This window comes from Globicephala melas, chromosome 20, assembly GCF_963455315.2.
Source record: "Globicephala melas chromosome 20, mGloMel1.2, whole genome shotgun sequence".
NCBI classification, from domain to species: Eukaryota; Metazoa; Chordata; class Mammalia; order Artiodactyla; family Delphinidae; genus Globicephala; species Globicephala melas.
In genome coordinates, this window is record NC_083333.1 from 37,898,153 (window position 1) to 37,912,483 (window position 14,331).

Below are 14,331 nucleotides of genomic sequence, written 5' to 3' on the forward strand. Positions count from 1 at the left end.
CTAAGATTGATTGTTTTCTCACCTCTAAGTAGTGGTTTCATATTTCCATGGAAATGATCCAAAAAGAGGAAAACCAAATCAATTTGTCCAACGACATGTACGGTAACACTTTTCATACCATCAAAGGTAGGAAAAAACTCTACCTCCCCATATCACGTAACAAAACTGTATGTTTTGTTATATATATCGTATATATCATAAATGATATACATATATATATCATAAATGATATACAAATGTCACAGGAAATGATGGTATATGAAAAAAAGCTACACAAAAGTGGAACTCATATATACTAATTATAACTTTGAAAGTTGACAAGGATTCAGTAAGTACAGCAAAGAGATGGGGCCGATCCTCAACTCTTTATGACACTGTCTTCTCTGATTGGCTGATGCCCATCTCAGACTGGTTAGAGTTTGAATATCATGGTCGAACAGTGGGTAACCAAACAGTGTGTATTTCAAATTAATGGGGCTTCTTTCTGTGAAGTTGTTTGGATGACAGAAGAGTAGAAATTTTAAAAATAACAACGCTAAATTCAGCCTAGAAGTAAAGTTTAGACTGAGAATGAGTCAGTCACCAGAAAATTACCCAAAAAGGAGCTTCCAATAAGCAATAACTGAAATAAAATACATTAATCTGTAGAACTTCAAATATTCATTTTGACTGCAGAAGAAATTTTAAAACTATGGGGAATCAGAGTTAAAGCCAGATCTAAAACTTTCTCACACCATGAAAATATCAAAACTAGGCATGAAGTAACATTTAAGAAAGACCAGGGTTCAGGTCTAAGGCAATCTTCTGAACTTCACATTCATTCTTGATTCTGTAATACTGACAATTACCCTTCTCTCCACCTCTGAAACTTCTAGGAAATTGAGAGGGCTCAGGGTTGGTTGGTTTGATTGATTTAACTATATATATAATGCAAACAATAGGCCTTTCTGGAACTGATTTACTCTCCTTCCCCTGCTTTCTTTCTCTCCAAAGTACTTAGCAATGCTTGAAATTATATCTATCTATTTATTACACTTATATACTTATTTCTATTTATTTGTAAACCCCCTGAGAACTGGGATACTTGGGCTGTTTCATTCTTGGGCCTGAAACCCTAGCATGTAAAACAGTTCGTGGCATATAGTACATACTCGAAAAATATTTATTGAGTGAATTCAGAAAGTGACAAATTATCAACTATCAGATACTTTTATTTAAAATAAATTATCCATTTATTGTCACTCAGGAAGATAAGTATAGGAAAAGAAATGTCTTTTTTCTCCCCTACATTTGTGACTCAATCTTTTGAGACAAGAATCCTTTGAGAATTTCATAAAAGCAATGGTTCTTTTCCCTAAAAATCTGCACTTTCTTGAACACGCGCAAAAGTGTGCACACAATTTCGACTTGTGGATCTTCCTTTTAGGGCAGAGGTCTGTGAATAGAGAGGACTGAATCCAGAGTGCCAAACTTGGATGGGAAATAAAATTATACCTCAGTTTTCACAAATCTCTAACTAAAACCAGCACTTCCTTCCATTATGAATGTAGGCAACAAACCACAGTAGATCAGCAGTATAGTTAATTCGGTCCCCAAAAGAAATCACAGGTCACTCCATATCACGTATATGCTGCAGATGCCTCGAAATATCATTTATTCTCATCACTACCCTGGAGTTATAACATTTATTAGACCTACCACTATATCTTCTTATTTAAAGCGTTAAGAGAAGCATATTTATTACTATTTCACTAATTTTAAAAATATTCTGAAAACTATTTCAATATAGTTGGTTTCCTTTGTTTTTCTATATATTTTGACTTACTATACATTTTAAAACATTATCCCAAGAACATAAGCTTCTGCAGCTTGCCAAAGAGTTATACACGGGGAAGCAGGAGAGAGGTTAAGAAATTCTGCTTTGGGGAACCACTGACCTCAAGTTAGGAACCTCTGCTTATAAGGTATAAACCTCAAGCTGACTTAGAAATCTTCAAACCTTACCAGACTCATGTTATAGTATACCGCCTCCCAAACACATGCTTTTCAAAAATTAATTTTTAATTTCAATTTATTTTTTAAAAATATGTAATATATATTCACATCTCAAAATTCCAAAAATATGTAGCACACAATTCAAACTTTTTCTCTTACCTCTGTCCCTCAGTCTACCACCCCCCTCCACTCCCAGAGGAAATTAAGTTATCTATTTCTTGTGCCAAATGACTTTCATTTTTCTTACAAGATTGGGAAATAAAATCTCCAAGTTAGATACTATCACAGAAAATATAAACTACATATAGTATTTAGGAAATATGTAAATTAAAAAAATTACCTGGTTCTAGCATTTTTTTCCATACCAATAAGATATCAGACTAAGGGGGCATCTCTTTAAGGTGGTCATAATACCTATTTTTAGATTGACTGTTATGTCTTTTATTATTAATCCAGAAGTCATTTATGACTTGTCTATTCAAGCTGAACTAAGGATATGACCACAGACTGTCATGAAAACTTACTGTGAATGTTTTTTTCCAAAATCACTTATATATCTAAACTGACTTTTTCTACAAATCAATAAAAAATATAGTAACAGAAAAATGGGCAAAGGACAGACAATTCAGAGATAAAATATAAATGTTCAGTAAACATATAAAGATATTTAAGTTTACAAGTAATAAGAAAAATTCAAATTCAGATGGGACCCCTTTTATTCACCCATCAGATTAGCAAAAAAAAAAAAAAAAGGGAGAATATCAGTGGTGGAAGGGTGTGGGGAAATGAATGTCATCACAGCATGATGACTGGAGGAAAAGCTGGCACAACTTTTTTGAGGGCAATTAAAATTTTATATCTAAATAGTCTTCACCCCAACAATCCCATTTCTAGATAACTATTCTATAGAAATAAATGACCAGGCTCACAAAAATGCACGTACAAGGATATTCATTGCAGCAATGCAAGTAACAAGAAAACTGGTCATAATCTAAACATACTTCAATAGGGGCATTAGTAGACTGTGATACATTCATACTACGGAATACTATGCAGGAGTTTAAAGGAATGGGGTAACCCTCTATGTACTGGGAAGGAAAGAAATCTAAGACATATCAGGAAATGAAGGAATCAAGTTGCAGGATGTTACTTATGTAATAAAAGATAAGAAAAACACACAAACCTCTTTTGCTATCTGTAAATATGTATGTACTCAAACGTATGGAAAAGAGTCTGGAAGGATTAATACTAAACTCAAAGTAGCGGGTGTGGGACTAGGGCAAAAGGAGGGTTTTCACTATACCTGTTATTTCATTGTTATATATTGAGAATACAATCATGTATTACTTGTATAATGGAAAATAAGTTTAAATTGTCTCTTACTGGTTTTCAAGAGGTCCTGCCAAATTTAATTTTTTAAATAAACATAGAATTTCAATCATTAGGTTGCTTTGGGCTATGGAAGGGGAAGTACCTTTGCTCACAGGTATTGACCTCAAATTCTGGACCAAGAAGGATCTTACAATGCAGTTAGCTTTTTGTATTCATATTTGGGGAGAGTATACTCACAGCTTCTCAGCCCAGCGGTATGCCTTCCATATACTTTCATCAAGGTAAGAAATAGAGTTTCCTTGGAAATTTCTGTGAAGAAACACAGTTCATATGCTTGAATAGGTAGAAAAAGAATGTAGAGAATAAGGAAAAGAATCATGGCCACCATGTAGGGAATATTCAAATGCAGAAAAGACCAGCTTTTTAATTCCCACAGCTTCCCAGCTTCCCAGTGTGCACAATTAATAAAAGCATACTGTGAGGCCACTGGCACAAACAATGAGGCATCTCCTCAGAACCTGAACTTCCTATCTGTCCAAATTCTTGGATACATAATGCCAATTACTTTTTTTCCAAAATCACTTATGTGTCTAAAATGACTCCTACAAATCAATGAGAAAAATGGCAAACATTTATCAATATCAGCAAATAAATATTAAGAAATCCTATGGCAGGCAACACCAAAGCTTTGGCTCAGTGCCCTCAGAACCTCTCCAGGTGTTAGAAGGATACAGGCAAGGCAATTAGAAATTAGAGGGACTATTACGAAAATATCTCTTAAACATATTGCCTAGGGAAAAGCACAAGTCACTGAACAAAGAGTAAAGTTATTACCTCATTAGGGGAACAAAATGCAAAGGAAAGAGATCGGAAGGAAGGACACACATCAAAACAGTAACAGGAGTTACCTTATTGGTGGTAGGGAAGGTGGGGTGGACTTTTCACATTTTATCCTATATACTTCTGTGGCATTTCTTTTTTTAAACAGTGAGAATGTATCCATGAATTAGACATGTTTAAAAGAAGCTGTTAAATGCCTGAGGTTCAGTTTGCACCACTAACTCAGTGGATGACTGAATCTTTAGCTTTAGCTTTGTCCTCTTCCCTCAGCAACAATGGAAGTATTCAGTTTATATGCACATTTTTCACGGGAGTCAGAAATAAGTCAAAACGGATACCTGCCTGCCCATCTGCCTGAGGGACATTTCCACTCAAACAGAGCCTTCTGGTTGCTTTATGCTCACCAATAAAAGATGCCTAAGACTGAACTCATCTCCCTCAAACTGACTCTGCTTCCCAACTGCTGTATTTCCACCTGTTATACCACCATCATTCTGCCCAAGCCTCTGTCAGCCGCGGGGGGTTGGGGGTCACCTGGACGGGGCCAAGGGCCCACTCCGGAGGCTGAACTGCCTAGATTAGAAGCCACAGTCGTTGCCATGTGAGGAGGAGCCGTGGGGCGCAGCCGTGACACAGAGGCGCAGCCACGACATGACATGCGGCGGCTCAAGACGCAGCGGCCCAGGCCAGGGAGGAGCCGGAGCCACAACCTCCTTCAGAGCCGAACCGAACCGTTATGCCAGCGCCGCGACGCGAGGGCTCACCGTTAACAACCGCGAGTCCCTCCCCCGCCTAACGGCCCACCCGTTATTTACGACACCTGCAGTTACGCCACCTTTACTAGGCTCGTGCGGAGATCCAATCCCCGCCACCAGAGTGGGCCTTTTCCCAGAGTCCCCAGGGCGCAAGCCATCCTTCCCCTTGCAAAGGCGACAGTTACCTCCTGCCGGGCCCTCTTCCCAACCCCTCCCTGCCCTCCCTGGCCCCAAACAATGAGGCGGGATTTGGGCTGCAGACCCGAGTGGCCCCAAACTCCAGCAGCCCAGGGGCCGAGGGGGATTGGAAAGGATGCAGAGCTTCCCGAGGAAACCACAGGACGTGGCATTCTGGGAAATTCAAAAGTGCTAATCCAATTCTGGCAATCTGAACTCTTCCTCCTCAGAGCTGAAGTCTGAGAGACATTCTTCCTCCCTTTGGCCACACGGCTGAGAACAAAAGTAGCTGATTTTCAAAATGAGCACCAGTTCGGGTGTCCGGAGGCGAACACTCCTTACAATTATTCTACAATGTTGCCATTTCCTCCAAACTCTCAGTATTCACGTCTCATTATTCATTCACCACTCTGTTATTAGGGGTTACCACTGAATCAGTGATGACTCCAGAACTTCTGTAGGAGGGGTTTGGGGCAGGTGAGCAATTCATTCTGGGAAAGAGAGTCTAAAACCAAGTGAATGGCCCTTTACATTAGCATGGGGAAACTTCCCACACCCCACCTTGTCTCAACAGAGCCATTAATCTAGAAAAAACTACAGTGTCACTTTTCAGAGGTCTACCCTGTGTGCACACATGGAGAAGACACTTCGAATGTTAAAGTCAGCATGTTAAGTAATTTTCTTGAACTACTGTAACTAGCACCCTATTTACTTTCTTCACAGTCCTTTTCATAATCTATTTAATTTTAGTCCTTTTTAATTGTCTGGTACACCTTTAACACCTAAACTCCAAGAGAGAAGGAGCTTCATCTTATTTCCAGTGCCTAGCACATAATGGTTTCTAAATGGAACTGATTCCAAGATTGGCCTCATTTAGGAATGGATCTGTTGTTATAATCAGGTTTCCGAAATCTTTAGTATCAATACGGAATCCTTTCCTCTCACATTTCACAGGAAGCTAGACTTCTTAAAGCCCAAACATGGATACGTCTGAAGTTTCCTTGACTGATTTAAATTGAATTAAAATAATTGTTTTGTACAGGAAAAACTTTCAAAATCTTTACATTTTTCAGAACATAACCACCTTTTCTTTCTCTACTTTCTTCCCTTCAGAACAAACTTTGCAACATTGGGGTGAGTTAAATCATCAGAAATCTAGCCCCAAATTCAGCTCTCAATGACATGAAACACATTTTTTGCTCCTTTTTAATAAAAATCTTATACGCAGTACATTAATGTTTTCTTTTAGAAATTACGTTGACAACTTAATCCCTAATTCGAGGCATCCATATAATTGGTTTACAAAAAGGTTCTTTGGCAAAATATTTAACACAAGATATATATGAGATGCTGAGATCTGGGTAATATACCTTACTTGAAAGGCATGAATAGTTTTAAAACACTGTAGCATAATCACACTTAAGGCCATAGTTACTTTGTTCCCAAATCCCTGCAATTCTATTTGAGGGGAGTTCTAAAAGGCCTGTGTCTTCTCCTGTGTCCACAACTATAGACATACACTGATGGCCCTCAATCCTGCTCTCCAAACTTCAAATAAGGGGCCAGAGACAAGGCTCGGGACTTGGAAAAGTCCTAGAAATTCCCTGCCTCTAAAGCAGTTTCAGAGTTTCACCTTTTCCTGAGGATGACAGAGCTGAGTAGACATGCCAAAGTCTTCCAAATCCTGCTGGGTGCTTTGAATTACGGCTACACTGGCTGTGTACCCCTTGAGTTTTTATCTCCACATACTTGAATGAAATCCTGTAGCTCCTCTTCGGTTCTAGCATCTGTGGCCTCTTCACAGGGTCTATATGCCACAGCTACTTTACCACTTTCTGACATAAAGCTAACAAGGATCAATTCACAAGGTTTCTTGTTCTAAAACTTCCTGTATGCAATGGTAGCACCCAATAATTAGACATTCTTTTGATTTCTAAAAGCAGAAAATAAGAGCATTTTCCTAGAAGTTCCCTCATCTGACACTTCCGTTTTTATCATAATTACTTGTGAAAAAATATATAACAAGTATCAACTTTGGTTCAAAAACCTTTATGATCTTAGAAATAAGAACTAAGGAATAATGACATAGGAATTAAAAGCTGTGGAAACAAAAATGTTTAATCACAATACAATGAAATAGGAAGGCATTAGGTGGGCGTCAAAGTGAGTTCAAACCTGGGGTAGATACCACTGGACTATAATAGATACTTCATGTTAGAAGCAAGGCAAGTGCCTACTCCTTGGGACCAAAATTCTACCAGATACAGTGAACAAAGCTTTGGAGACAGAGACAGAGAGCATTTGAACACTCTACTGGCAGAAACTGGCCCATGTACCCTTTGGACAACACCGCTTTCCTCAAGGCAAGCTAGAGCCACCAGGCTTTTTGGTCTAAGGAGTTTTGAGTACATATAAGGAATACCTTGGCAAATTAGGGACAAACAACCCAGACATTTAGTTTGGTTCTTAAAGGTTGTTACCCAGAGTTGACAGCTGGTGGAGATTCAGCCTGATGACCAGGGAAGTCAAACTTCACTGGAAGGACTGCCCAGGCGGAAAGGCCAAGACCAATCCAGGTCAACTCTTACAAGCAAATAAGCTCTCTGACAACTTAGCTAGGATTTCTCAGTCTCTAAGCCTGCAGGGCTGTGAAGCAGGGGAGCAATTCTGTTCCGGGAATCTACTAATCATAAAGTTTCCTTCGGGCATAGCCTGCGACATTCTCACCGTTGTATAACTCGATAGGGAACACAATCAACGCTATTCAATAACATGACCACTTTCAAGGCTCACAAAAACGTAGCCGATTATTATATAAGAATCATATTCACCCAATATATCAGAAATGAAAACTGAAATTAAACTGATTCCAAAAACATAATCTAATAAACTTTTCAACAAGAAAACAATGATAATCATAACAGTCCATATATTTTGTCTGCTTACTATGTTTCAGGCATAGTTCTAAGCTTTTTACATTCATCATCTCATTTACTCTTACAATATCCCCCATTAGGTGGTAAGCTGAATTACTAACCCTATTTGCAGATAAAGAAATTGCACCTTAGAGATATTAAATACCTTCAAGTGTCTCTGGCTAGAAAAACCTAAAATTGCAACAACAACAACAACAACAAAATCTAAGAGACAAAGTTAGGACTCAAACACAGGTGTCCAAGGCTTATAATCACTACACTATTCTGTACAATAAGCAAGCAATTGAGGAAGAACTGGATCAAACACTTTTTGTATGAACTGAGGCAAGTCATTCTACATCTAAACACTGGGGATAATAATATTTCCTGTCGTTTTTCTCATAAATGCCACAAAGAACAAATTTAAGACTGCTGCTGTGAAAGCATCTGGTGAATGAACGAATAGGTAATGTTTTAGATAACCATTATTTTCATCCAATTAACTTTTCAATTAAGTTTATTTGCTCACTGAAACAGAAGTACTTCAAGGACAGTCAAAAAGGTCTTACCTAAAACCACAATCAGCAGTTTCTGGAATGCATCTGTCATAGCCTTCTGAATAGCAAGCTTCTGGGTTACCTTCCTTTTCATAAGGAATGATAATGACCCTAAATCCAACCAAAACAGATGAATTTAAAATGCTGAATAACTGATTTCTAGGTAATGTGTTTAAAACTAAAAATGCATCTGTGATTCTTAGATCATTACCTTAGTGATCAAGGGCAGGCACAACACTGGGGTGCGGTTGAATGACTCTGCTGTAGGTATACCCTGGCTTGGCACATTTTTACTGCTCAGATCTATTCTGGAAGTTCCTAAAATACTCGATGGGAAATGCAAACCAAGAACGTGGCACTAATCGCATATGACGCACAGATTTCAAGTGGACAAGCTGAGGCTACACTGCTACAGACGCTGCTCTCCTGTGCGTGAAGGGCTGGATTCATACAGTGAGATAGATTTGGTGGTAGTGCAGATGATCTGGCCTCTCCTCAACCATCACCCACTCAGGTGGAGGGTGGAGCCTCCTCCACTCCGTTCGCTAACAGCCCTGCCTCTGACTTAAAACCCTAAGCCCAAGTGCCATGGACTCTAGGAAAAAACTCAGCACCAATCGGAATCCCCTTTCTAGGGATCTATATTTACGTTTTCCGTGCAGGCCCTTCTATAGGAGGCAAAGGACTGAACATTTACACAAGAGTTTATTTCAATCTTTAGACAATGGTTTTGTTGGGATAACTGGAGGCCAGAAGACATCTGTATTTGAAGGACTATTTTAGCACATAACAAATTATTAACCAAAAAAACCACAAAAACTAACTAATTTTCCCTCCTCCTAAGCTTCCTGGCAGGCAGCCAGTTCTAAAATTCTAAAGTTTAAGGTGCTGTCAGGTATTGCCTAAGATAAAAACCTACATTGTCAGGCAGAAAAATTCTGCCCAGGGCTTTAGTTGCTTAGCTATGGTGATGATGTATCTGAAAAGTTGAGTTTCAGAAAGAAAGGAAAAAAGAGAAATCCCACTCCCTCACCTCCCCATACACACACATACTGGAAAACAGACCTTCCTCCAACTTATCCAAAGGTTCCTCAGCCATGCCAACTCCGGGACTCCTGCACTCGTGGGAGGGCAACACCACCTCTAAAGCCAGAAGAACTTGAGGCTTTGCTTCTGAAGTGGTGTCACAATATCTTCCTTTTCCCTTTCTTCAAGGTTAGAAAGATCCTGAAGCTGTTAGGATTTTGAATTAAAGGCTAGACTTCAAAATATTCTGTTGTTAGAAATAAAAACTAAACTCCAGCGACCCCAGGTAATAGTTTAGGTATGCTATACCTTCAAAATCAAGTGAGACTTGCAAATGAATGATTAGATATGGTCAACTATTTTTTATTATATACCATGAAAATACTGGAAAAATTATGGACACCACCATCTATGTCATTGAGATTATCACTAATTCTAGGTGGCAGGCCAATGCTCAGATACTTCCATGTGGAAGCCTCTCACATCTCCTCCCCATAGCCCTGTTCTATTCTTCCCTCTAAAGTCTAGGAGTTCAGTGTTGAAAGGAGTCTGGTTAGTCAAAGAAAGTCTACAGAGTTTACCTTGATGATCCTTTTTGACCACCCATGGAAACCAAAGTAGTAATTTGCCAATTCTTGGCATCTGCAGCTGTTTAGGGCAGGCGTATTATGTTGAACCGCCTTATGACTGGTGCCGAGACGAACCTAAAGACAATAAAAGACGTAAAAATATCACAACCCTACATAGAGGCTTATTTTGGATATACCTGAGATTTATCAATACCAATTTCATAGAGGGGCTGTGCAGATTAAGTAGCACATTTTAAGCAATGAGTTCACAGTGAGCCCTAAATAAATGTTATTTATTATTTTTAGGTCAGTACTTTTCTGCATCATTTCCAGGGCCCCTGATTAACCGGGAAGGTTTCCTGACCGCTGGTGGTGAAAGTGATGATAAAAGCAACCAAGGAAGCCCAGCAGAAGCCTATTATGGGGCTGGGGTTAAGCAAAGGAAGTGAACTGTTTTAGTCGTCTCATCCTATAGCTCCTGCTCGAGAATACGAGCTGAAGAGGAGATAAGATGGACCTGCCACTGAATTAGGACCTTAATCTGTAGCACCCCCTCCCCAAGTTACTAACCCCTGTTAGAAGAGGGAATACGTATACCTCTCTAAATGTAAATAAAGCAACCAAAAGAATTAGAGGTTCATCTGCATTAACAAGCTTCTTTGAGAGTGCAAATATTTCCAGTCTTAACTCTCTCAATAACTTACATATTACTGTGGAGTTTTTACATCACTAGTTCTTTCTTAAATGTCTATTTCCATTTTGAACAGCGTGTAGTATATAAATACAGTCATAAAAATTCAAATAATACAAAGAAAGTCAAAGCATTGTTAATTCTTTGATTTGTTTGTGCATCTTCCCCGTCACTAGTTTACGAGCTCCTTAAGTGCTTGAAGGAACCGTATATTATTCTTTCCTTGTTACCAGAAACAAGCATAGGTCTTGGCATATAATAGGGGAGTGATGGTCTGTTGACTGAGTGAATGAATGAGTACATAAGGAAATGAAATTATTTTCTCCAACTGAAGCTGCCTGCTGGGAAGGAGAAATGAAGACTAATTTTTAAATGTTGAGTGTCACATGGGAGGCTAGGCCCTGTACGATGAGTCATAATGGAGCTGTCCTGGACAATTAGGAAGCTTCAGAAGGGCTCTGAGCCCCTGGGTAGTAGAGACAGTTGACATCTGGGATAACCTTGCCACAGTTCTTGTTGGCAAACATATCCCTTCATGCTACTGAGAAAAACTCAGATACATTAGGCCTTTCCTGCATTTTAAGATGTTATTATCTTTTCTGTATTTATAAAAAATACAGGGGAAAAAAGATAAGAAGTATGTATACCTGCCAATGAATAAAAGAACACATAATTGGAACTTCCCTGCTGGTGTAGTGGTTAAGACTCCATGCTCGCAATGCAGGGGGCCTTGGTTCGATCCCTGGTCAGTGAACTATGTCTCTCACATGCATGCTGCAACTAAGAGTTCACACACCACAGTTAAGGAGCCTGCGAGCCACAACTAAGGAGCCTGCCTGCTGCAACTAAGACCCGGTGCAACCAAATAAATAAATAAATAAAATTTTAAAAGAACGCATAATTAAAGTGGGTAACAATTTCGGGCGTGTGAGCAGTAAACTAAGGCTCTGCATTAAATAAGGAAATCTAATACGAATGCCCTTTCCTCTCAACTGTATAGTGACTTGTAGAACATTCTATCAGTGCCGAGCTTTATGCTGTGAAAATCTCAGAACCTAACCTTATGGAATGGTCTTAATGTCCAATATAAGAAAAGAACTCATTACTCACAACTGACACCAAGTAACTGTTTCATAATCTTTCCAGGACCATCTGTAATATCTGAGTGGTTATGTGAAATGGTCGCAGGGTGTGCAAACAAAAGAATGCCTGACACAAAATCATTTCAATCCCAGGGAGTACAGCCAGGATTGAAGAGGGTGTTAAACAGGGTACAGAAGTGGGAGGTAGTGTACCTGGAGTCACATCTGAGGAGAGTTCTCAGATTCAATAAAGGTGAACTCAGTGAGTAAAGAAATATGGGTGAGAATAGGCAGCAAGGTCAGTAGGAAGTAGCCAGAGCGAGAAGCCAATCAGAGAAGACACACAGTTTGAGAGTGGTGATGAAGCCTCCTTTATGTTACATCTGACAAAAGTTCCTCAAGCTCCGGACTTCCCTGATGGCACAGTAGTTAAGAGTCCACCTGCCAATGCAGAGGACACGGGTTCGATCCCTCGTGCGGGAAGATCCCACATGCCGCAGAGCAACTGAGCCCGTAAGCCACAACTACTAAAGCCTGCGTGCCTAGAACCCGTGCTCCGCAACAAGAGAAGCCATCGCGATGAGAAGCCCACACACCACAAGGAAGAGGAATCCCCGCTCGCCGCAACTAGAGAAAGCCAGCGCGCAGCAACAAGACCCAACGCAGCCAAAAATAAATAAATAAATTAATTAATTCATGAAAAAGTTTGTCAACCTCACACATTTGAAAATCACATAAAAGTATATATAAGGAAGACTCTTGTGAAGATTTCTTAAATTAAGGGGCAGCATAAAATGACATGGGGTTTAACATCAGTTAAGTTGGGTTTGGCCTCTAGTTTCCACCTTTACTGTCATGAACCTTAAGTAAGTCACTTAACCATCCTGAGTTCGAGTTTCTTCATCTAAAAAAAAGAAAGAAAGATCTGGGGAACTGGGGGATCACTGGAGCAGTGAATCTGAGAGCATTCTGTACACCACAGTGCTGTACAAACGCTGGCCTTCCCCCCGCCCCCCGCCCCCGCCGCTGGCATCTTAGCTCCCCGACCAGGGATTGAACCCGGGCCCTCAGCAGTGAAAGTGCAGAGTCCTAACACTGGACCGCCAGGGAATTCCCGATGGCCTATTACTTTTAAATTCAGCACTTCATCCCAGTAGAGCGAGGAATTCCACATTTGGACCCACCTTCACTGGAGATGTCTGGAAAAGCTGCTTCTGGTCGCATGCCTTTTGGGCTCTGTGGGCATCCCTTGCTGAATAAAACTTGATGATGCCATAGAACCCAGGACAGGCCACTGCTGCGTTTGGGAAGACTCGGACCGAATACAGAAGGCCAAACTGGGAGAAGACTGTGAACACAGAATGCTGTAGGGTGGTCCCATGCTAAGTAAGTGCAGGAAATTTCACGCCCAGGAAAACAAACCGCCCATTCCCTTATATTCCCCCAGCCCTTCGCCACAGGCAACTGTGGTGAGCCGGCAACTCCAAACACTTCTCATTTTATGAACAAGTTTCCCTCTGAAATCCTAAGCTTCGAGAAGCATTAGGAGGCAATGCCATCTGTTGGGAACTCTCTCTCAAAAATCTCTGGGAGCGAGCTGACTGCTCAGGTCGGCTCTAGAACTAAGATTCCTCTCAGCGGAGACCACAGGCAGATGAGGTGCTGAAGCAGTACCCCGGGGCGCCCAGTTACTGGGGCGCGGGGCGGCTTCCTCCACCCCTCCCTCCGCCCCGGCTCGGCTCACTTGCAAGGCCTCGGCCGTGGGTCCAGAGCTCAGCTCCCACACCAGCAAGGTTTTGTCACCCGCGACGGGAACCGCAAAAGGTACCAACTCTACCATTCTACCGTTACCGCGCGTGCGCGGCTCGGGGCGCAAGCGGACTGCGCCTGCGAACGCGCGCCCGCGCTTTTTAAAAAATGGAGCCTGAGGGGCGGAGCCAGCTCGGTGGGAGTGGGACGGGGGCGGTGCTCGAACTTCTCCCTCGACCCCCCCACTCCGGGCTTGCCTCTGCCTCTAGTTCCCCTTCCGCAGCCCGCGCGCCCGGAAGTTTTGAAGTTTAGCGTTTCTATTCAAGTGTATTTTTAGCGTAGAGTCCAACGTGTGAGTTTACAGGATCGAATGGTGCGGACATGTTTATAGCAGCTGGCTTCATCTCCAAGCTCCCAGAGAAGACTAGAGTACTAAGTAGTTAGCGCTAACTATCCACTGAACTTTAAAAACTTAGATTTCCTGACTCTGTGTGAGAAATGACCACCAAAGATGCAATCCTTCGACTTGAGTGTTTGCATGAGTCTTAAATAGGCAAATCAAGGCATAACATTAAAGCCATCAACAGTCTAGTATGAAATTCTTAAAAAGCTGGTTTCTAGCCCATTTTCCTAAAGTACCGCC

At 40.9% G+C, this 14,331-nt stretch overlaps 1 pseudogene; it reads right to left on the reverse strand.

Annotated features, from left to right (window-relative positions):
* Positions 1-13,779, reverse strand: part of LOC115848296 (RAD52 motif-containing protein 1-like) — a 59,813-nt pseudogene extending 46,034 nt beyond the window's left edge.
* Between the last annotated feature and the right edge of the window lie 552 nt (positions 13,780-14,331).